This window comes from Protopterus annectens, chromosome 4.part0 (genome assembly GCF_019279795.1).
Source record: "Protopterus annectens isolate FY-2018-M chromosome 4.part0, PAN1.0, whole genome shotgun sequence".
NCBI classification, from domain to species: Eukaryota; Metazoa; Chordata; order Ceratodontiformes; family Protopteridae; genus Protopterus; species Protopterus annectens.
Genome location: NC_056733.1, coordinates 214,784,530 through 214,806,653, shown reverse-complemented (window position 1 = coordinate 214,806,653; position 22,124 = coordinate 214,784,530). Strand labels below are relative to the sequence as shown.

At 44.5% G+C, this 22,124-nt stretch overlaps 1 protein-coding gene across 1 annotated transcript in view; it reads right to left on the bottom strand.

Annotated features, from left to right (window-relative positions):
• CENPX (centromere protein X) overlaps positions 1 to 22,124 on the bottom strand; it is a 940,759-nt gene that overhangs the window by 104,164 nt on the left and 814,471 nt on the right. The window lies entirely within an intron of this gene.

Below are 22,124 nucleotides of genomic sequence, written 5' to 3'. Positions count from 1 at the left end.
TATTCTCCCTTGTTTGAGAAATTTGGAAAGAAGACTGGTAAATCTACGGCCTGATTGATATTGGAGTCTGATACTACTTTAGGCAGAAAGGAGGGATTAATTCTGAGTGACACTCTCTCTTTGTGAAAAATAATATAGGGATGCTTTACACATAGAGCCTGTAACTATGAAATTCTCCTGGCAGAAGTGACAGCTACCAGGAAGAGAGTTTTCCAAGATAAAAACTTGAGATCAGGTCGCTGCTGGCAAAAAGGGTCTACAAACCAAACATTGCAAGACCAGCATTAGATCCCAAGGCACTGAGATCTTTGAAAGGCGGCTTCAAATGTAAAGCGCCCTTAAGAAAAGTTTTGCAAAAATGGTGAGACATCAAAGAATTATCATTAAATCCATTATGGAAATACAGAATGTCAACTAAATGAATTCTAATGGTAGAAGTAGAAACTCCCAAATGAAATAAAGTGGCCAAGTATTCCAAAACCTTATCGACTGGAGCCGAGAAAGGATCAAGACCATTTTTGTCAGACCAAAAGACGAATCTCTTCCATTTGCTACAATAAAGTGTAGGTATAAAACCCCAAAAGGTTAGCACTTAGCTGAGAGCAAGGCTGACGCATTTCTACGTGGCAAACAGGATCTGAGGTAAAAGGAAGAGAGGCATTAAGGGTAGCCTTAGCTTGAGTGGTTTTGGCTGGCGCAAGCTTGATATAACGGCCGAGTCGAGATCGGAACCAAATCCAGCAGTCAAGAATGAATGAAGATTGACAACATCAGATCAAAAGTTACAGTATATGCTCACCATAATGATAGACTGGTATTGTCAGTTTCTCTCTGGTTCAACTTGTGGGTTTTCAGATCTGACTTGGATCTGATCCTGGCCAGTTTCTAAAACCTCAGCTCGGCAAGCTCCACCTCCTCGACCTATATTCCCCCACTTCACTAGAACTACCTCAGATCTAGTTTGCCTCCCTTTTCTCTCTTTAGACTCTCAGGCCTATATCTCAGGGAAGAAAAGCCAAAAGGCCAAGGACTCAAAGAGAGAAATTGGGCTCCCTGGCCGGTCATTCCTGAGATAACAGAATAGCCAAGAAAGTGGGGGAAAGTGGGGTGAAGGTTGACTTAAATAGAAATGGGCAACACAGATCTAACATTGTGGTGAGTACATAACTTTTCTGTCTAATGCTGTCTTTCCTGTCCGAGTTCAAGCTGTGAGTCCCCAGCCATGTTAACACCCTAGGGAGGTCTCATGGAAGGATATTGTACAATACAATGGAACCAAATGAAGTCCTAGACCTGGACTAATATCCAGTTTGTAGTGGGACACAAAGGTATGTTGACCCACTCAAGTTGCAACTGCACAAATGCCATCCAAAGACGCTCTGGAAAAAAGTCTGTAGAAATAGCCATAGCTCTGATAGAATGCCTTTGGGTCAAAGATGCAACGACTTTCCCTTTAAATCATACCCAAAGGAAATACAATCAGAAAGCCATTTTGACGACATAATCTCAGACACATGAGCACCCAACTGACACTTAGAGAATTAAACAAACAATTGATTAGATTTTCTAAAGAACCTTGTCCTGTGCAAATGGAACCTCAATTGTCTATGAACATCCAGGCAATGCAGAAGATAGAGCACCATTAGAAAATTCAGGAAAAAAGACTGGCAGATAAATGGACTGAATCAAATTATTTTCTGATACTGCCTTAGGAAGAAAAAAGCATCTGGTCCGAGTGGGAAGGGACACTCTGTCTCAATGGAAAACCAAATAAGGAGGAATAGAGTAGGATTGCTACTAAGACACCCACTAGGTGGAGGTTAATGACCACCAGGAACAAACCCTTCTAGGACAACAACTTCAGATCAAAAATAGCAGAGGGCTCAAAGTGAGGCGCAGTCAGCACCTAAAGCATAAAAGGCAAATCCAAAGGTGGAATAGGGTCTTGCACAGGAGGATGGAATAAAAAGGTTAATTTAAGAAAGCCCTTTGAGATCATAAGGGCAGCCAAAGGTACATTATTTCTACCAATGTGAAAATTAGATATAGCTGCCAACTGCACTTTAATAGTGGAGTAGCTAGCTCCAGAATTAAATAAAACCATAAGAAAGTCCAGGATAGCCTCCAAAGGTGCTGAAAAAGGGTCCAGGACCTGAAAGACAGCCTATAAGGAAAACTCTTCCACTTACAAGCATATACATTTCAAAAAGGCAGCTTTTGGGGGAAAAAATTAAGATGTGAGCAACTCGGTCTGAAAGTTTGGGATTCCTGGCCATCAAGGGAATTGGATAAACTAATTGGTTAACTTGAGCGTTCGAAGACTGGGCAGCTCCAGGCTCGCTTGGTGAGAAATGAGATCCAGGACCAAACGAGGGTACCTCAGCAGAGGCCAAAGGAAGGGGCAATGGGCCACTTTCTGAAGAAACTATTACCAACAGGGTCAGAGGATACATATGCAGAAGACCCGAGGGACAGGCAAATAGGAGAGTGTCCCTAGGTGACTGTCCCTGAGGAGGAACTAAGGCATAATAGCTACTACACTTGGAGTTGGATGAGAAAGCCAAAAGGTCACAACATGGAGCGCTCCAGTGTTGAAAACTCCTAGCAGCAACCCTGGGAATCAGGGACCACTAATGGAGAAGAAGAATGTTCCTACTCAGACTGTCAGCTAAGATGTTGGACTTCCCTGGGATGTGCGATGCAGTCAAAAACTGTTGAGTCAAAATCACCCACTGCCAGACCCTCATAACATCCCGACATAGAGGGTAAGACCAGGTTCCTCCCTGTTTGTTCAAATACCAGACTATCAACATACTGTGCATCTAGACAAAAATCACACCCTTGGGGAGAATGACCAGAAAAGCATGCAATGCGAGGAGGACTGCTCTCATCTCTAAGACTTTGATGTGCAGGTTGGCCGCAGTTACAAACCAGGTGCCCTGGATAGTCTTCTCTGCAAAAGGCTCCCCCAACTCAAGAAAAGAGGCATCTGTTGTGACCACAGACTGAGGAGGAGAATGAACAAATGGCCTTCTCAGTGCACACCAAAGGAGATTCCAACCACTAACTGATTTGATCTTGGCAAAATCATGGCAGGGAGACTGGAAAATCCATTGGATGTGTGAAATATGACCAATGGAACGCCAGAGTCATTATAATACCCTCATGTGTTACCTGCACAAGGGAACCAAACAAGGGGCAGCCAACACATGGCCCAAAAGTCTGAGAATAAGATACACCGGAGACTTTCTGCAAATTATTAAGGACCTTGCCAGATCTCAAAGGTTCGATATTCTGGAATCTAGAACCTTGGCAATCTGGGAGACTAACGTATAAATTCCAAGGCCTGAACTGGATAGAGACTGGACTTCTGGTAGCTGACTGGGATCCCTAAGGAACTGCAAAGCTGGAATAATGAGTCTTTGGCCCTGATCAGGGATGCTGCTGTGGGGCTGTAAGATGCCAATTGCCCAAGCAGAGGAATACCTAGAGCCCCTGCAAACTCAGCCAGGTTGGTACCACTGCCATATACTTCAACACCCAGGGGAGGTGGTGAGACAGAATGACAGCAGTCTGAACTGACAATGATTGGCCCTCAGACAGAAGTGCAGAAATCTCCTGGACTGCCTCATAATCTTTTTTTATGTTAGGCATCTTTGAAATCGATCAAGCACATCTAGTTGTCCCTCCTCAACAGGGGTACAATGGACTGCAGCGTGTCCATCAGTAACCTAGTCTGCTTTACAAACTGATTAAACTTGCTTAAATACAAAATTGGCCAGAGGTCCTTGCTCTTCTTTGGGAACCAAAAAGAACTTGAAGTAGACTGCAGATCCTCAGTGATCTGGTGGGACCTCCGGGATGACTTTGCTTGCTAGCAGCTTCTAAATTTTGATGGCTGCTGCTCTTTTCTGATGGGGTGGAATGCCTGAAAGTTGTTTGGGAGTTATACTGGGTACTTGTAAAAATGGAAATGAACATCCTCTGGGTATGACTCTTAACACCCATGTGTCTAAGGTGATGGCCTCCTAAGCTTTAGAGTGTACAGCCAATCGACCCCCAACTGCCTCCAGAGCAAGACAGCTGGCACTTTTCAGGGTTAATGACAGTGCCTCCCAGAGAAACCTCCATGGAAGCCCTGGGTTTGCGGACCACCCCTGCTGAGATGGCAGAGTCTGTTGTGATTGACCCCCCCGCCATGGAGAAAAACCTCAGAAGGAGCTTCTTGAAAGGACTGCTGTGATTTTCAAAAACACAGAGACACATTTCCCTCTTCTGGTTCAGAGAAAAGGTCTATTAAGGGGTACCAAACTAACTCCAGTGGCAGACAGCCTCTTCCCACCTTGCTTGCTCCAGGTCAAGGTGTCTAACTTTCAGCCTGAAAAGAGAAGAGCCAACAAAAGGGGTGTTAACAAAGGACAACTTTAAAGCAGGCCGCAAAGTCACACAATCTCATTAAAGGATGAAGACGCATAGCATGGACACATTAGAAATGGACTGAAGGGTGGACAGTTGAGTGTCTAGAGTCTTTTGAACTTCTGGAAACTGCTGTGTCTTCACTGCTCTTAATACTTCTGACACAATATCCTGCTGAAGCCTGGTCAGATGAAGTGAATAATTTAATACACTTAATGCAAAGGTAGCTGAAGTATAATTGAGCTTCCCTAAGCAGTCCAAAGCCGGAGACTCTCTGTTTGGGAGATGAACAGAAGACCTCTTCTCCAAAATGTCGTTTTTAGTGGCTGCTACCATCACGACAGCATCCACTGCAGGACCCTTACTCCAGTGAAGCCGATCCTTGGGGGTGGGGGGGTTGAGTATCTTGTTGGGAATTTTTTTGGGACTGGTTCTATGATGATGTGAGGCATTGCCAGGAGAAGTAGGGAAGTGGATGTGTAACATATGCCAGCATAGCTAGCTAGAGATTTGTAAAGAATTATATGTCATTTGCATATCAAACTGACTTGTACAGGTGCTTGTGTTGAAAATGTATTTTTAAAGATGCTTGTGTTAAAATATACCAACAACGGGTCCTGCTAGACAGAAAAGAAATACACCTGTATGTCATATTGTATCATAACTGTTGAAATTAATATATTGTAACAGAGGACACTGGAAGAGAAAAGGTTAATCTCAGTCCAGCTAACTTTGAAAAATAGTCTGAACTTAAATTACGTGGCTTAGGCCATAAAGATTGTATCTTACAGTTCTGATTGCAGCCATTGATAAAAATGTCTGTGAAAAACAGGACTAGGAATCCTACTGTATTGTCCCTAGGGGTGAAATAATTGCTACCCCAGAAGGGTGGATATTTTGGAAGTAGTCTTATAGCTTCCAGATGCTATAACACATCTTAGCAAAGCTCTAAGTGTATGTATTATGACATATATGTGTTAGATTCTGGTTCAGTTTCTAGTAAAGGGGGGTAGTGTGGGAACCAGAAGTCAGATGACCAGATGTTTGTGATGTCATTCTGTAAGCCATCACTGAAATGATGCTTTAATACTAGATGAGACAGAAGTCTCAGGGCAGTCTGTTTTTGAAACCTGACAAAGAAGGATCGCTCACCCACTTCATCTTGCCTTGCTTTAGTAAGTAACCAAGGAATAGTAGATCAGTCACGAAAATATAGTTAGATTAGTTAAATACTGTTTTCTGTATCTGTTTGAATCTATCCATCTGTGGTATTTTTAATATTCCTATGAATGAAACGCTGGTGTTTACTGTAAATAGATATTTAGTATTTGCATGTTCTTTTATTATTAAATATATTTAAACTTTTTATTGTGGCTGGTCTTTTAAAGAATATTTAACCTTTGAGAGTACTTATATTTATTTGGTGTCACTGTGGCTACTTCTGAAAGCCTTGCTCCATTGGTCAAACACTACCATTTGTATTAGTATTAATTTTAATCAGTATAATTGGATACCCTGGTGAGAGCCTTAGAGTAGCTGGCTTTGGAGTGTTCTGGTGGCAGTGTCTACCTTATGGTCTGGGCAGAGGGGGCATAGCTAGTAAATCTGTGCCAGCCTTTCCCAGGTGTGTGTGTGTGTGTGTGTGTGTGTGTGTGTGTGTGTGTGTGTGTGTGTGTGTGTGTGTGTGTGTGTGTGTGTGTGAAAAATCAAATCTCAAAGAGTGTGTGTGTCAGCTACTTGGAGCAGGGACACACAGCACTGGTTTCACAAAGACGGTGGTGGAGGACTTGGTTTGGAACACTCAACTCTACAGCTGTATCAGAGGGGAGTCTTATTTTGGAACTGGAGAGAGAAAGGGAAACCCAGCCCCAGAATTGAGTGTGCTCCCTGTGTGCTCTTAAGGGAAATTGTGCTTGGTGCAGACAGCTGCATCTGGAAATATTGTGTGAATCCATTTTTGTTTCAAGTGAACATCCCTCACCAGTGTCAGTGGTGAAGGCTGAGGCTCCCAGATTACTGGCCCAGAGGAGGGATGTCAGAGGTTCCACTGTATTGGGCTCCTTCTATGGCTTCTGTGACACCAAATCAATACGTGCATCCAGAGGGGGAATCACCCAGGTTGTGGATGGGCCAACTTCAAAGGCCTCCAAAAACACCAACTCCTTCAGAGAATGGGCTACAGCAGTCTAGCCCTTACAGTGATAAACGAGACCCAAAAGATCACTGAAAAAGGAGTCTCTGTGTGTGTGTGTGTGTGTGTGTGTGTGTGTGTGTGTGGAGGGGGGGGGGGTGTTGGGTGATCCTTCTTCTTTAAGGTCAGAGTCCTCAGTGAGGAACTCCTCGAGACAGTTCAGGTGCTTCCTTTTGCACAACCTCTTACCAGCTTGCATGCTTTCATAGGTTGCCAATCAGACACCCTGGAGACTCTGCAGGCAAACAGAACAGATCAGGGGCCCTACTGGGATGACAGCTTGGGAGACTAACATGGCAGACTGTCCAACAGCAAGCTGAGAAGTGGTTACAGGCATGGATGTGGAAGGTGGGCCATCAGTCATGCTAGACCATTCCCTCTCTTGACAGGAGAACATCTTCTATATGAGACCAAAGCTGAGGCAGAGGTGGGACAACCAGAACTGGCAGACCTAGGGGTCCGAATACCCAATGACATGCTGGAATCCACAGCCAGTCCCGTCCTGTCCTCACGTTGAGACCGGTGCCAAACTATCAAAGGCAGAAACCCTGACCGGGAGGGATGACCACGACAATGGGATCATCAAACCCAACCCACAGATCCCTGTCTTAACCTGTTGGCCCCAAGGTCCACCCAGCTCCAGCATCACGAGGGTCGAGGAGACCAAGATCAGGATCAGAGTTGAAATTGGCCAGACTATCAACTCAGATCCTAAAGAATGGAAGATGACCAGTTCTGAAGACCTCAGATCCATTGGACCCGAGAGAGGAAACCAAGAGAGACAGGAGCCAAAGCTGCAGAGTGGGGGTCTGGAGCCAAAGTGATGAGGCCTAGCCCAATCTGTACCTGTAGAAAGGACCACATCAACTGCTTCAGAGCCAACATTTTAAAAATCTCAATGAACCGAGATGACCAAATCAAGGAGGCCACTGATGGAGCTTTAGAAGACTGTTGACCAGGCAATGGATTCAGCCTACTTGAAGGGGATCGACTCTGAAACGCCAGTCTCAAAAGAGATTGTGTCAAACGTATTGGAGCCGAAGGAGATGTGAGGCCATTGGGGGATCCACAGGTTGTGGGACTTTCGGATCCTGCTGGCCAAAAACAGAAGTGGAAGTCATGGCCGACTGCTTACAGTCTCCCTTAGAAGCTTTAGTGTTCTTAAACTGCTTGTGACCCAAGTTTTCACCCCTTTTTGGAGGAGGATGATGAAGAGTCCATGAAGGCAGAAGACCCTTAAGGATGAGCTTGGCTTTCTGTTCTTTAGATGCTCAAGAACCAAAGTTCTCACAAATAGCACAAAGGGAGCAGCCTCAAGGCAGTAAACACAACAGTTATGAGCATCCTGGGAGGGAAGCTTATGACAAGAGACACACGTCTTGAATCCTTTATCCATAACACTTAATCTAATGACAAAACATAGCAAATGACACCAAACAACACACCTACACTAACCTACTCTAATTAGCTTACAACAACTGCAAGACAAAAGAAAAAAACATCACTTAACTACACAAACAAATAATGCAGAAAAAGCAGGTACAGGAGCAATCAAACCTGGTCCAAAAAGGATACAGAGAAGGAACAAATGAGTGAGCTGCTGTCCAAAGTGGCAACAAACTAGATCTGGGGAAGTTCTAGTTAAGTGGGAGATTATGGATAGAGAAGGCAGAGCTCGCTGAGCCGACGTCTTAGAAATTGGCCAGCATCATACCTGAGTCACATCCGATAACTCAGAGGTTGAACACAGACAGAAAACACAAGATCAGATCATGAGATTTTCTGCTGTACCAGAAAAACTGGAAACAACAGACTGTATTAATTTTCTGTAACCAACTGGACTGGTGTTCCACAGCAGGATTTGTTAACTGAAAAGGCATAGCTATAGTGCATGCCTCAAACCTACCCATGAAAAAGCAGCCAAAGACCTATATTAGTAAAGATGCCATCATACCAGTAGAAAGAGATGATCCTAACATAACAGTGTCAGAAAGGAAAAATATTAAACTGGAGACAGCATAGTGTTTGTGGAAAATGATTATTTACTGTACACTAGGCAGAAGGGAAGAGAAGCAAATGTATCCCCTCAATCAGGTAATGTCAAGAGGCAGGTGTGAGATTCAGTCTGCTGTATCCTGCCTTCAAAATATTTTTTCGTGGAGGATTAAAGTCATTTTTGGATGCAGAACAGGCTAAGGAGGACATAAAGTTTATTCAACAAAAAGTGAGCTGGCAAGCAAGAATGGCCCCTGCTTCTTATTTTTCTGGCAATAAAGCTCATAGACAGACTTTGCCAGTGAAACCTATTCCATTGTCCCAAAAGAAAATGCTTGAGAAACAGTAAAAAGCACATGCACTGACTAAAATAATCAGGAGTACATTGGACTTGAACTAGACTCTGGTGTTGGGAGCTGGAGATGATCATGAAGAATATCAGCAACACTGGAATTGGTGAATAAATGGAAGAATACAAGCATCAATCATATTTGTGAAATATGGCTTTGCAAGAAAAAATGGTTCAGAAAGATTCAACTTCTGCTGACTTTGTTAAAGTTGAAGGTAAACTGTAAAACATATACCTAACTTTATTTCATGAATGTTTAGAAAAACATTAAAGGGAAAAAAAGTAACTATAAGTTAAACAAACTATGGTCTTACTAGTATTTGTATAAAACATTTAATGATATATATAAAGTGTAAGTTATACTGTAAAGCAGTTTTGCATTTGTATAGGGTGCAGCAAGGGGTATTTTAAATGCTGGGGTGGGGGTTCTCAGTGACTGTTCTATAAAGATACAAAAGTAATCAAGTGCTTTTTGTTAGTTGTAAGAAATATAGGGTTTTTATTATTAAATATAAAAAAAGGCAGGACAGAAGCAAGTTTATGTTGATATAATGATGTGATTTTTGGCTGCTGGGTTGGGGGAATGGTGGAAAAAGTACACTGATAATATTATAGGATTAAGATAATAATTTTCTTCTTTTTTACAAGAGACGATGTCTGAATTGATGTCCTTCGCTTAAGCTATACACAATGTTTTTGTAAGCAAACAGACTTGAAAAATAAAACAAAATGATGAATAGCATGACAAATACTGGGTTTCTTGCATCTGCAGAGACTGTTGCAGTTTTTTTCTCTAATGAATGCTCTCAGTGAGAGACATGAAATCTGTAGGTGAAGGCAGTTGACCAGGGGAATGATGTACAGTGTGTTGAGTGAAATTTACAAAGTTTCATTCATGCATCTGTAGAGTTGATAGCGGTTCTTTTTTTTTTCTTTCACTGCTGACTTTTACATGGAGTCCAGCTGTCTGCAGGTGCAAATAATTAACAGTTACATACATTCTTTCCTGAAGGAAATGCAGAATTTAAAGGTACAATGGCAAGTAGTTCAGTAAAAAATAAAGTGTGAAATTATAGGAAGTGAATAAGAAATAGTACCCTCAACCATCTTAATAGTTTAATATATTTCTAATGCAGAATTTAGTTTTACTTAAAGGTAGCCAGTGTACTTTTTCTTAGGGCTAAAAGTTAATGTTTTCTGAAAGCACACAAGCTGTTTTTCACATATGGAAGAGGAATATAGCTAAGAAAAGAACAGACAGCAATCAGTTTAAGCGAGAACACAGGCTGTAACATGCATTTTAGCATGGGTACCCTAAATTTTAGACTAGGTAATGTCTGCGGGTGCAATTGTTCCTATTTGGAAGATTAAACATCATTTGTTGAAAATATACATAGATTAATGTGTTTGTTCTAAGTTAACTGAGGGATAGGGATGTTCTTAAAATTTATTACGTTTTTTGAGGGTTCAATAAAGCAAAAACTATTGAAAAACGTGACATAGATTCAGGTGGAGATTAGAAGAAAAAAAATAAAATATCAGTCTGCCAAGGACTGTGTGGATGTGAGACAAAAGTTAGAAATACACAGTCAAAAAAAAAAAAAAAAAAATGTCACGTATTATGGGTGGGAAAAAAAAGTTATGTCTTACCATAATGTTCCATCTGTATTGTTGATCCTCGTTCAGTTATTACTTATGGGTATGGGTTCCGACCTCTCGCAACAGAGCCAGCCATTTTCCAAGCTCGCGTCAACTACAAACTCTCGAGCTAAACTCTTACCCATAATCCCCCTCTCCCTGTTGCCTCAGATTGAGTTTGCAAGTCAAAAGAAGGTAGAGGCTACCTCTGGTCAAATGACCTAAGAGAACCGGATGGTGAGATCCACTAGAAGCCACAGGAGGGGGAAGGAGGGAGGGTCGTAATGACTGAACGAGGATCAACAATACAGATGGAATGTTATGGTAAGACATAACTTCTTTATCTGATATTGTTAATCCTGGTTCATTCCTTACGTATAGGACAGAGTTCCCAGCTACCTCTATTCCTGGAAGGCTCTCATGGAAGGACATTCCTGAGCACCATAGAACCAAACGATGCTCCTCCCCTGGAGGCCAAATCCAATTTGTAATGACTGATGAAGGTATGAGGTGTAGCCCAAATTGCAGCTGCACAGATGTCATGTAAAGAAGCTCTGGCATGGAAGGCAGCAGAAGTTGCCACCGACCTTGTCGAATGAGCCTTCATGGTAGTAGGCAACGGAATATTACGTTGTGTATAAATGACGGTCACACAGTCTTTCAATCATCTAGCTAATATTCTAGGTCCAGAATAGGCCAAAAATAACTGGTCAGATTTACGAGAGGACCTAGTCCTGTTTAAGTAAAAACAGATTTGCCAGTGAATATCTAGGGTATGTAGGCAATACTCTCCTCTGTTTGAATGATTGGGAAAGAAAACTGGCAATTCAATGGTTTGATTAATGAACATTTCAGAGATCACTTTTGGCAGAAATGAAGGATTACTTCTCAAAGACACTCTATCTCTATGAAAAATCAAGTATGGACTCTTAATGCATAAAGCTTAAAGCTCAGAGATACGTCTGGCAGAAGTAATGGCGACCAAAAACAAGGTTTTCCATGACAAATATTTGAGGTCGCAAGAAGAAGCTGGTTCGAAGGGTGGCATTGTCAGAGCTTGTGGAACTAATGACAGATCCTATGGTTGAATAGGTTCTCTAAAAAGTGGCTTCAGACGATTCACACCTTTTATGAAGGTCTTGCAAAATTTGTGTGACATAAGAGAGGAGAGTCTTGGACACCCTCATGGAAATTAGATATTGAGGCCAAATGAACTCTAATGGTAGAGGCCGATAGACCCGATTGAAAAAGGTCGGCCAGATACTCTAGTATTATTGACACTGGTGCTGAGAAGGGATCTACTTGTTTTTCTTTCAGCCAATAGGTAAATCTTTTCCACTTGCTTAGAGAAGTAATTCTAGTGGAAGACTTATGAGATGCAATGAGAATATCACGTACTGGTAAAGAAAGATCATTCTGCCTGGCAATCAAGGGAAAGTACAGTTTTGTACCTACCATAAATGTAGATGTTCGAGTGCTCATACAGCTGCAGTCATAACAGATGGGTTATCCTGCTGTCAGGCGGGTCCTCGGTCGGCCGAATTCCAAAGTCTAGGTCTGGCGTCGGTTGTCGTCGCTTCTTCCCTGACGTCAGTGCGGCAGGGGTACAAAAGAGGCAGCCGACGCCATTTTCTTCAGTTTTTCTTGCCCCAGATGTCAGGAGCCCCCAGAAGGAAGGCAAACATAATGTTATGCAAAGATGCAATGTTGATAAATCAAAAAACAGTAGTTGCAAGCAAATACACCATAAAAGAATAACCCGAAAAGGTTGTATGAAAAGTGTTTGTCATAAGGCCTGTCCTAAGAGGGGATGGAGGGAGGGCAACCTGGACTGCAGCTGTATGAGCACTCGAACATCTACATTTATGGTAGGTACAAAACTGTACTATGTTCATCGTGCATACAGTTGCAGTCATAACAGATGGGTAGAATCCCAAAGCTAAGTATGGGTGGTAGGCACTAAGTGGAACTAGGAGGGGCTAGGATGCCCTGCAGGACTGCTGTGGCAAAGCCCACTCTAGATTTTGAGTATAGTGGGAGGTGATAGTGTTTGGAGAAAGTGTGCACTGAATTCCAGGTGGCTGCTTTCAAAATGTCCTTGGTAGGGACCCCCCTGAGGAAGGCTGCAGAGGTAGCTGTGGCTCTGGTGGAGTGGGGTCTGATGCATGCAGGCACAGTTTTTCCATGAAATGAGTAACAAAAGCGTATGCAGTGGGCTATCCATTTTGAAATTGTCTGTTTGGAAATAGCCTTTCCTTGAGCACATGCAGCATAGGACACAAAGAGTTGCTCAGATTTCCTGAATGGCTTTGTCCTGTCCAAGTAGTAACAAAGTTGTCTGTGAATGTCCAAGGAATGTAGTAGTCTTTCCCCTTTGTTTTGTGGATTAGGATAAAAGGTAGGTAATTGGATAGTCTGATTCAAAGCTACACTGGATACTACCTTTGGCATAAAGGTAGGGTTGGTTCGTAAGGAAACTCTGTCCTGATGGAAAATGATGAATGGTTGCACAGCCATGAGGGCCTGTAGCTCCGAAACCCTGCGAGCTGAGGTGATAGCCAGAAGAAAGGCCGTTTTCCATGACAAGTACTGTAACTCTGATGAAGAAGCTGGCTCGAAGGGAGGAAGGGTCAGCTTTTCCAATACGAAGTTGAGGTCCCAAGAAGTGACTGGTGGTTTCCTTGGGGGTTTTATATTCTTTGCCCCTCTGAGGAACTGCCTTAAGAGAGGATGAGAGAATAAAGGAGGATCTGTGTTGTATTGTGCAGAAATGGCTGAAGTGTGGATTTTGATGGAGGAGAAGGAAAGTCCATTGTTTAACATCTCGGCTAGGTACCGTAAAATTTGAGGTATGTTTATTACCCAAGGATTCTGTCCCTTTTCTTGATTCCAGGCACAAAATCGTTTCCATTTGGCGGAGTAGGCCTTTCTAGTAGAAGGTCTTCTGGCCTCCAAGATGACATCCTGCACCTCCTTGGAGAGGAGAAACTGTTGGGAAATCAAGGAATTCTCCATGCAGCTAGATTTAGAGTTTTGAGATGGCTGTGAAGAGTTTTGTAGTTGTGCTTGGACAACAGAAGAGGGACTAGAGGCAGGATCCATGGTGGGGAATGTGTCAGGCTCTTCAGGAGCGGATACCAGTGTTGTCTTGGCCAGTCTGGAGCAATGAGAATCATTTTCGGCCTCTCTGCTCTGGCTTTTAATAGAACTTTGGGCAGCAGAGGAAGAGGCGGGAAGGCATAGACTGTCAATGTTGCCCAATTGAAGGAAAGTGCGTCCACTTTCCAGGCCTGTGGATGATAGGTCCTTGAACAAAAATTTTTCAACTGGCAATTTCTGTGGGTAGCAAAGAGATCTATGTCTGGCTGTCCCCATGCCTGAGTTATCTTTGTGAAAACTTGAGGATGCAACTTCCATTCGTGTGGATCTGTCATATTTCTGCTTAGGTTGTCTGCCAGTGTGTTTTCCTTCCCTGGCAGGAATTGTGCCTGTAGTTGAATCTGCAATTCCAGTGCTGTGTTCCATAGGGTCATGGCTTGCCTGCACAGGGGGTATGAATGAGTTCCCCCCTGTTTGTTTATGTACCACATCACTGTGGTGTTGTCTGTCCTTATCAATAGCTGGCCTGGATGCAGTAGGTCTTTGAAGGTCATAATAACCTTTTGCACGGCTAGCATTTCCTTTTGGTTGATGTGAAGGTGCTTCTCTTTTCGGGTCCATTTTCCTTGAATGCACTGATCTGTCATGTATGCTGCCCAGGCGTAGTCTGAGGCATCTGTTGTGATGATTTGAGTTGCTTGAGGTACACAGAAAGGAAGACCTGTGTTTCTTTGGCAAGCTTGAGCCCACCACATAAATTCCTTTTGAAGGCATGGTATGAGTGGTACAATTGCTTCCAAGCTGTGGCTGTGTTGAGACCATAAGTTTTTTAGGTACCATTGAAGTTTCCTCATATGCAGCTTTGCACATGGGATTAGTAGGATGCAAGATGCCATGAATCCCAAAGCCTGCAGGACTTTCCTTGCAGTTAGCCTGGTGTAAGTTGCCATTTTTCTGAAGTATTGAGACAGTTGCCCTTGCTTGTCTGGCGTGAGGTAGGCCATCTGGGTGGTTGTATCCAAGCTGGCACCCAGGAAAATTATTTGTTGAGAGGGTATTAGTTTTGATTTCTTTTTGTTGACTGTGTATCCCAGGAAGTTCAACAGTTTTATCACAAACGCCAGGTGCTGCAGTAGTATGTCCTTGCTGTCCGCTTGGATCAGGCAGTTGTCCAGATATGGGTAGATTTGTATCTCTTGTAGTCTGCAGAAGGCGATTACTGATGCCAGGCATTTCGTAAACACTCTGGGCGCAGTAGATAAGCCAAAGGGCAATGCAGAGAATTGGTAATGGGTTTAACCTGCAAGAAATCTGAGGTATCTTCTGCAATCTTGTCTGATAGGGACATGCAGGTATGCCTCCTTGAGGTCCAATGTTACCAGCCAAGACTCCTTGCCCAGCATGGGAAGAAGCTGCTGTAATGTGAGCATCTTGAATTTTGGCACCTGTAGGTATGTGTTTAGGATGGATAGGTCTAAGATAGGTCTCCAATCTTTGTCTTTCCTTGGTACCAGGAATAGTCTGGAATAAAACCCTTGACCATGTTCTTTTGCAGGTACCTCTTGAATTGCTTTCATGTCCATGAGAGCTGAAATTTGTTTTTGTGCCTCTGCCCTTTGATTTTGTGGCAGGTTTGGCATGCCTCTCATTTTTGGAAGGGTGTGAAAGTGGAACCTGTAGCCTCTGTCTATAATGTCCAGAATCCATTTGTCTCTTGTAACAATATGCCAATTTTTTGAGAATAATATCAGTTTTCCGCCCAAAGGTGCTGCCATTAAAGCTTTGCTTGGCAGGTGTAGGGGGAAGTCACTGTGTCTGTTTTCTAAAAGACTATGATCTGTCTTCTCCACTTCTTGGGGTTGGTGCTTGCCACTGTCTGGCTCTGAAAGATCCTTGAGGTTGCCCTCTACCCCTTGGACGCCTGTATCTGCCCCTTTGAGGTCTGTCCGTGGCTGGAAAGGACCAATTTTTTGAAGGCCAGTTTCTGCTGAAACATGGAGGCTGTACCTGCAGGAAATCTTTCACTGTTTGCATTGATTTCACTTTTTCCTCCATTTTCTTTAGCACCTCCTCAGCTTTAACACCAAACAATACATCTTTTTGAAGAGGTGCATCTAATAATTTAGCTTTGACATGATCTGGTAAGGTTTGCTCTTTGAGCCAAGCATGCCTACATATAACAGATCCCGTAACAGCAGCTCTACATGAGGCCTCTAAAGCATCAAAACCACACTGCAAGGTATGTTTACCCACTTGCTCTGCACCATGCAACAAATCCTGCAACTCTTTTAAATCTGGTTGTTCTGGTTGTGTCATCTTGCTTTTCAGCTGAGATATCAAAAACTGTTGATACATTAAATAGAAGTTATGTCCTTACCATAACGTTCCATGTGGAGTGTTCATCTCGCCTTGGTTATTACACATGGGTTCGGAGCCGATCCTCGGCTCCGTGTCGGCCGCCTGCAAGCTCTGCATCGAGAAGAAGCTCAAGATCACCTAATACCCACAATCCCCCTCTGCCTTTACCTCAGATCTAGTTTGCAAGCAAACCAGTCATAGAGAGCACACACACATACCAAATATTTTCCTAATGATAGGATTATCTATATACATATATATATATATATATACATATATACACAAGTGTATCAAATAATACAACTAATGCAACTGCAGAAGGAGAATACTCCAGACCAGGCACCAAATCGAATGTTCTTCCTAAGGGTGGGAAGGGTGGGAGTGTAATAACCAAGGCGAGATGAACACTCCACATGGAACGTTATGGTAAGGACATAACTTCTATATGTGAGAGTGTTCAATCTCGCCTTTGTTCTTACACATGGGTAGCGTACCTAGCTCCATGATCCTGAGGAACTCACGGGAGAACGTTCTTGAGCACAGTGGAACCAAAGGTTGCCCTATCCCTAGAAACCCTGTCCACTTTGTAATGAGAGATAAATGTATGTGGTTTAGCCCAAGTAGCAGCCGCACAAATCGTGTCTAATGGCAAGCGAGCTGCGTAAGCTAAGGATGTACACTGATCTTGTAGAATGTCCTTTAGGTTTGACTGATAATGGTTGATTAGAAGCCTCATAAACGTATGTGATACAATCAGTTAGCCATTTGGAAAGAGTTCGTTTCATAACTGCTACACCCTTTCTGCTGTCAGCAAAGGCTACAAACAGTTGATCAGATTTCCTGTGATCTTTTGTTCTATCCAAATAAAATCTGAGTTGTCTATGGACATCCAATTTGTGCAACATATACTCTAATTTATTAGAGTGGTTTTTGAAGAAGGTGGGTAACTCAATGGACTGATTAATATTATTAGTAGAGCAAACTTTGGGGAGAAAGGATGGATTAGTGCGAAGGGATACTCTGTCAGAGTGGAAAATTAAATAAGGGTGTTTAATAGAAAGAGCTTGAAGCTCTGACACTCGCCTAGCGGATGTAATGGCCACCAGGAATAGAGTTTTCCATGATAAAAATTTCAATGGGCAAATTGAGGCTGGTTCAAAGGGGGGTAACATCAATTTAGAAAGTAAGAGGTTCAAATTCCACGGTGATGTTGGACTTCTAACTGGTGGTCTGATATGAAAAGATCCTTTTAAAAAGGCCTTACACAGTCTGTGAGCCATAATAGGCGCACCACATTCTTCCACATGATAGTTAGAAATGGCAGCCAACTGCACTCTTAAAGTAGCAGGAGAAGCTCCTTCATGAAACAATTCTGTCAAAAACTCTAAGATCTTGTTCAACGGGGCTATAACAGGATCCAAATTATGTGAATTAGCCCAGAAGACGAAACGTTTCCATTTACTGGTGTAAGTCTTTGTAGTGGAAGCTTTATGAGAAGCCACTAAAATGTTCTGTACCGCCGGTGTAAGGGAATCAGACCTGGCTAGAAAGGGAAGCGGAGCAGCCAAGCTGCTAGATGGAGTGATTCGAGAGATGGGTGAGGGACTCCTGACGAGTGAGTCAGTAGATCTGGCTCTGGGTCCAGCATCCAAGGTCCCCGAATGCGGTGATGCAATAGAAAGGGGAACCAAATCTGACGAGGCCAGAATGGGGCAATGAGGATTATCGTCCTCTGAAGGTTGTTGGCTTTCTGCAGAAACTTTGCAATCAGGGGAAAAGGAGGAAAAGCATACAGGAGACCCGGGGGCCAATCGTGCACCAGCGCGTCCCTGGGGACTTCCCCTGGAGGGTAATAGGGCAAAGTAGCTCCTGCATTTGGCATTCATTGGAGACGCAAACAGATCGCAGGAAGGCTGGCCCCACTTGCGAAATATCATGTTCGCAATTGACTGTTTGAGGGACCACTCGTGAGGCAACAGTATTGCTCTGCTCAGCCTGTCGGCTATGACGTTGGATGACCCCGGGATGTGCATTGCGATCAGAAAGCGACCCGTGGACTCCGCCCATTGCCAAATTCTCATGGCCTCTCTGCATAGTTGATAAGACCTGGTTCCCCCTTGCTTGTTTATGTACCAGACTACTGACATGTTGTCTGTCTGAACTGCAATAGTCCCTAGAGGAAGAAGGGGAGCAAAGTGTTGCAACGCTAAAAACACTGCCCTCAACTCCAGAACATTGATGTGCAGATTGTACTCCAGATTGGTCCATTCACCTTGGACTGTCTGTCCCTGAAAGATGCCCCCCCACCCTATCAGGGAAGCGTCCGTGGTTATCGTCGCTGACGGTGTGGGGAGCACAAATGGTCTTCCGCTGGAAAGGTTGCAAGTCTGAAGCCACCAAGCTAGGTGTGATTTGCATGTGTTTGTTATCAGAATTTTGTGAGTCAGAGGTAGCTGTTGGAATGACCATTGTGCAAATAGGAGCCATTGTAGAACTCTCATGTGCAGTCTTCCCAATGGTATAGCAATGAGAGAGGCTGCCATGAGACCCAAGACCTTCAGAACCAGCTTTGCCGGGGACTTTTTGGACGACAGCAGGAGAGAAATGTTGTTTTGAAGTGCGACTATCCTTTCTGTAGGAAGCCTTAGAACCAAATGATGCGATCTAATTCGCTCCTATGAATAAGATATGCTGTGATGGCTGTAGTAAGGATTTTTCGAAATTCACGGAAATTCCTAGGTGAATACAAAGTTGTAGGGTGTAATCCCTGGCCTGTATCAGTTGACGCCTGGTGGTGGCAGACAGGAGCCAGTCGTCCAGATACGGAAACACCTGGAATCCTAGGCCTCTCAGATGAGACGCTACCACTGCCATGCATTTGGTGAAAACCCTGGGGCTGAGGTCAGACCAAAAGGCAGGGCTCGAAACTGGTAGTGACTGGCTCCCAGCCGGAAGCGCAAATGATCCCTGGACGCCCTGGCCATTTTGATGTGGTAGTATGCGTCCTTCAGATCTATTGAGCACATCCAGTCGTCCTTCTGTAAGAATGGAAGGATAGATTGAAGCGTGACCATTCGGAACTTTTCCTTCTTGACAAAGGTGTTGAGGTTGCTTAGGTCCAGAATCGGCCTCCAGTCCCCTGTCTTCTTTGGAACTAAAAAGAACCTTGAGTAAGTCCCGAATCCTATTTGGTCCGCTGGGACTGGTTGGATGACTCTTTTTTCTAGCAGCTTTGAAATTTCTATAGCTGCTGGGTCTCGCAGATGGGGTGGTACATCTGGGAGTTTTTTCTCTGGAATGGGGGTGGATAGGAATGGTATTTTGTAACCTCTGGTAACAATGCTTTTTACCCAGTTGTCTGTAGTAATGTTTTGCCAGGCCTGAGGGTACAAAGCTAAGCGACCCCCGACTGCCTCCAGAGCAGGACAGTCGGGCCTCCTCTCAGGAGTGCTGAAAAGGTTTACCAGGGGGGGTATCCCTGTCACCTTGGTTTTGCGAACCCCCTCTGCCGCCCAGGCGGCATCTTCCACCTCTGCCCCCTCCTCTGCCTCTAGAGGGGGCATCACCCTGTGTGCCTGGGAAAGATCCTTGGGGTTTTCAAAACCACATTTTCCCACCACGTTGCCCTTTGGGGTACGGTCTGGAAGGGTGGAAAACGGACTCCGACAGCAGACAGAGTCTTTCCCTCCTGTTCACACCGGGTATGGGTCTCCTTTACTTTAGGGCCCAAAAGTGTGCCTCCATCAAATGCGGCGTTAGTCAAGGAAGACTTGAAGGCTTCAAGCGAACATAAGCGCATCCAGGATTGCCTACGAAGAGCAATCGCTGAAGCCGCTGCCCTACTCGATCCTTCGGCTGCGTATGATATCAGCCTCATGGATGAGTTAACAATGGATGTAAGGGTATTTAGATGTGCGAAACTTTCTCTGAGACCGCAGCATCTGTAGTACCCTGGAGGGTATCTCCCAACTCTTTGACTAGATCCCTCTGTAAGCGTGTAAAATGAGTCAAATAGTTCAGGGAACGCATAGAAAAGCCGCTGAACTAAATATGCTTCCCGTATCTGTCCATAGTCCTAGAATCTCTGTTAGGCGGATGGACAGATGAGGAAGACTCCGACATCTCCTTTTCGTGGCCGCTGCCACCACCATGGCGTCTACTGGAACTCCTTTAGTGAGGTAAGCCTTGTCTTGGGGTGCAGTGATGTACTTATTAGGCTTCCTAGGGACTGGTTCCACCGTGTCAGGTGTCTCCCATGCCCTTCGAGCAATCAACTCCATTAACTCATCAAGGGCGGAGTGACCCAGGAGGAGGAAGGGCGAGCACCAAATGCCTTCAGCAGTACTGACTCATCCTCAGAAGGGGGGAGGGACTGCCAATCACCTCTCTGCTTAAGAATCTCCAAGATGTCGGAAAAGGAGACATCTTCCGTAGGTGACTTTGGGGACCCTTCTGACTCATCCAAGTCAGTATCGGATGTTAAAGATTCCTGTGGAGAATCTAAGTGTCTCCTCTTACACAATCTTTTCCTAGGGACCTCTTCGGGGGGAGCATCCGAAGAAGCCTCCGAGGAAGAGGGGCACCTCCAGGGGTGGCTGAGACACCGGTGCTCGACGCTTGGATGTGGCCGTTGGTGCAGAGGAAGATAACGGTCCTTTACAGGGAGGAGAGGATGCTTCTACTGATGTGGTTGTCTGGGTAGACAACACCTTCCTCATAAGATCGAAGGCCCCCGGGTCCTGAGTCGAAGAATCTCACGGTTCCGAAGAAATGGAAAGAATCCCCGAGACAGGCACCGAAGGCATCGACCCGAGGACGGAGCCGAATCGATCCGCCGTGGCCCGAGGGGAAGAGTCGGAACCAAACGCCGGTTCGACTCGCCCCGGAACCAAGGACAGATCGTCGGCTCGAGACTCGGTACCGGTCCGGAGTCGAGGTGAAAGGAACAGACCAAGAAAAGGACGGTTCTGGACCCGAGGGCTCCACAACCAGTAGATCAACCTCTTCCGGCTCCAAAGACTGGACAGGTCTCGGAGGAGGAACGGATGGAGACAATGGGAGGCCTTCAAGTTTCGACACCAACTGGGTGGAAACCGAAATAAGCTTGGATAGGACCGAATGTTCCAATAACTTCTGCACCACACGGTCCACATCGATATCGGAAAGCTTAGAAGAATGGGTCGAAGGAGCCGAAGACGGAGCCGACCTCAATAGTGTCGAAGGAGGGAGCTCCATCACCGGTTCCAAGGCTCGAGGCCCGGAAACTGACACCAGTTGAACACTCGGCCCCGAAGTCTGTGGAACCAGTGATCTAACTTTAGTGGAAGAGCTCGGAGCCGATGACTTGGGCTCCGACGTCTTCGAATCCTTCGAGGACTTGGATGCCTGGTCAGAAGCATCCAGAGCCTCCTGAAAGGAAGGTTTTAATAAACCTCTGTCCATTAACTTCCTGCGCCTATCTGTCATGACCCTCCCACTGAAAGAATGACAAATAGAACAGTCTTCTTGCAGGTGGAGAGGGCCAAGACAGTAGACACAGGAACTATGGTTGTCAGTTACTGACATTTTTTGCCCACACTGGCAACGCTTAAAACCTGATTTGGCCTTTTCAGACATGTCAAAGATAGGTGAAATATAGTCAAATCCAGAAAAAAACAGTCAAGTCCGGTAAAATTGTCAAATCCAGTAATGTGTCAATCCAGTTGTCAAATCCAAAGAGTGGTGGTAGGCCCCGAAGAGAACTCTGACTAAGTTTTATAACTTAAACGGAACCGAGATTTCCCTATACCTTACCACACTCACACAAACTATTATTAAACAGTTTCTAATACTAAAGTACCAGAGAAAAAATAAGAATAAAATTCTGAATCTTATCTGAGGTGCTCGAGCTCGACCCAGTGATGCGAACGCTGCAGCGGCAAACTAGATCTGAGGTAAAGGCAGAGGGGGATTGTGGGTATTAGGTGATCTCGAGCTTCTTCTCGATGCAGAGCTTGCAGGCGGCCGACACGGAGCCGAGGATCGGCTCCGAACCCATGTGTAAGAACAAAGGCGAGATTGAACACTCTCACATCATAT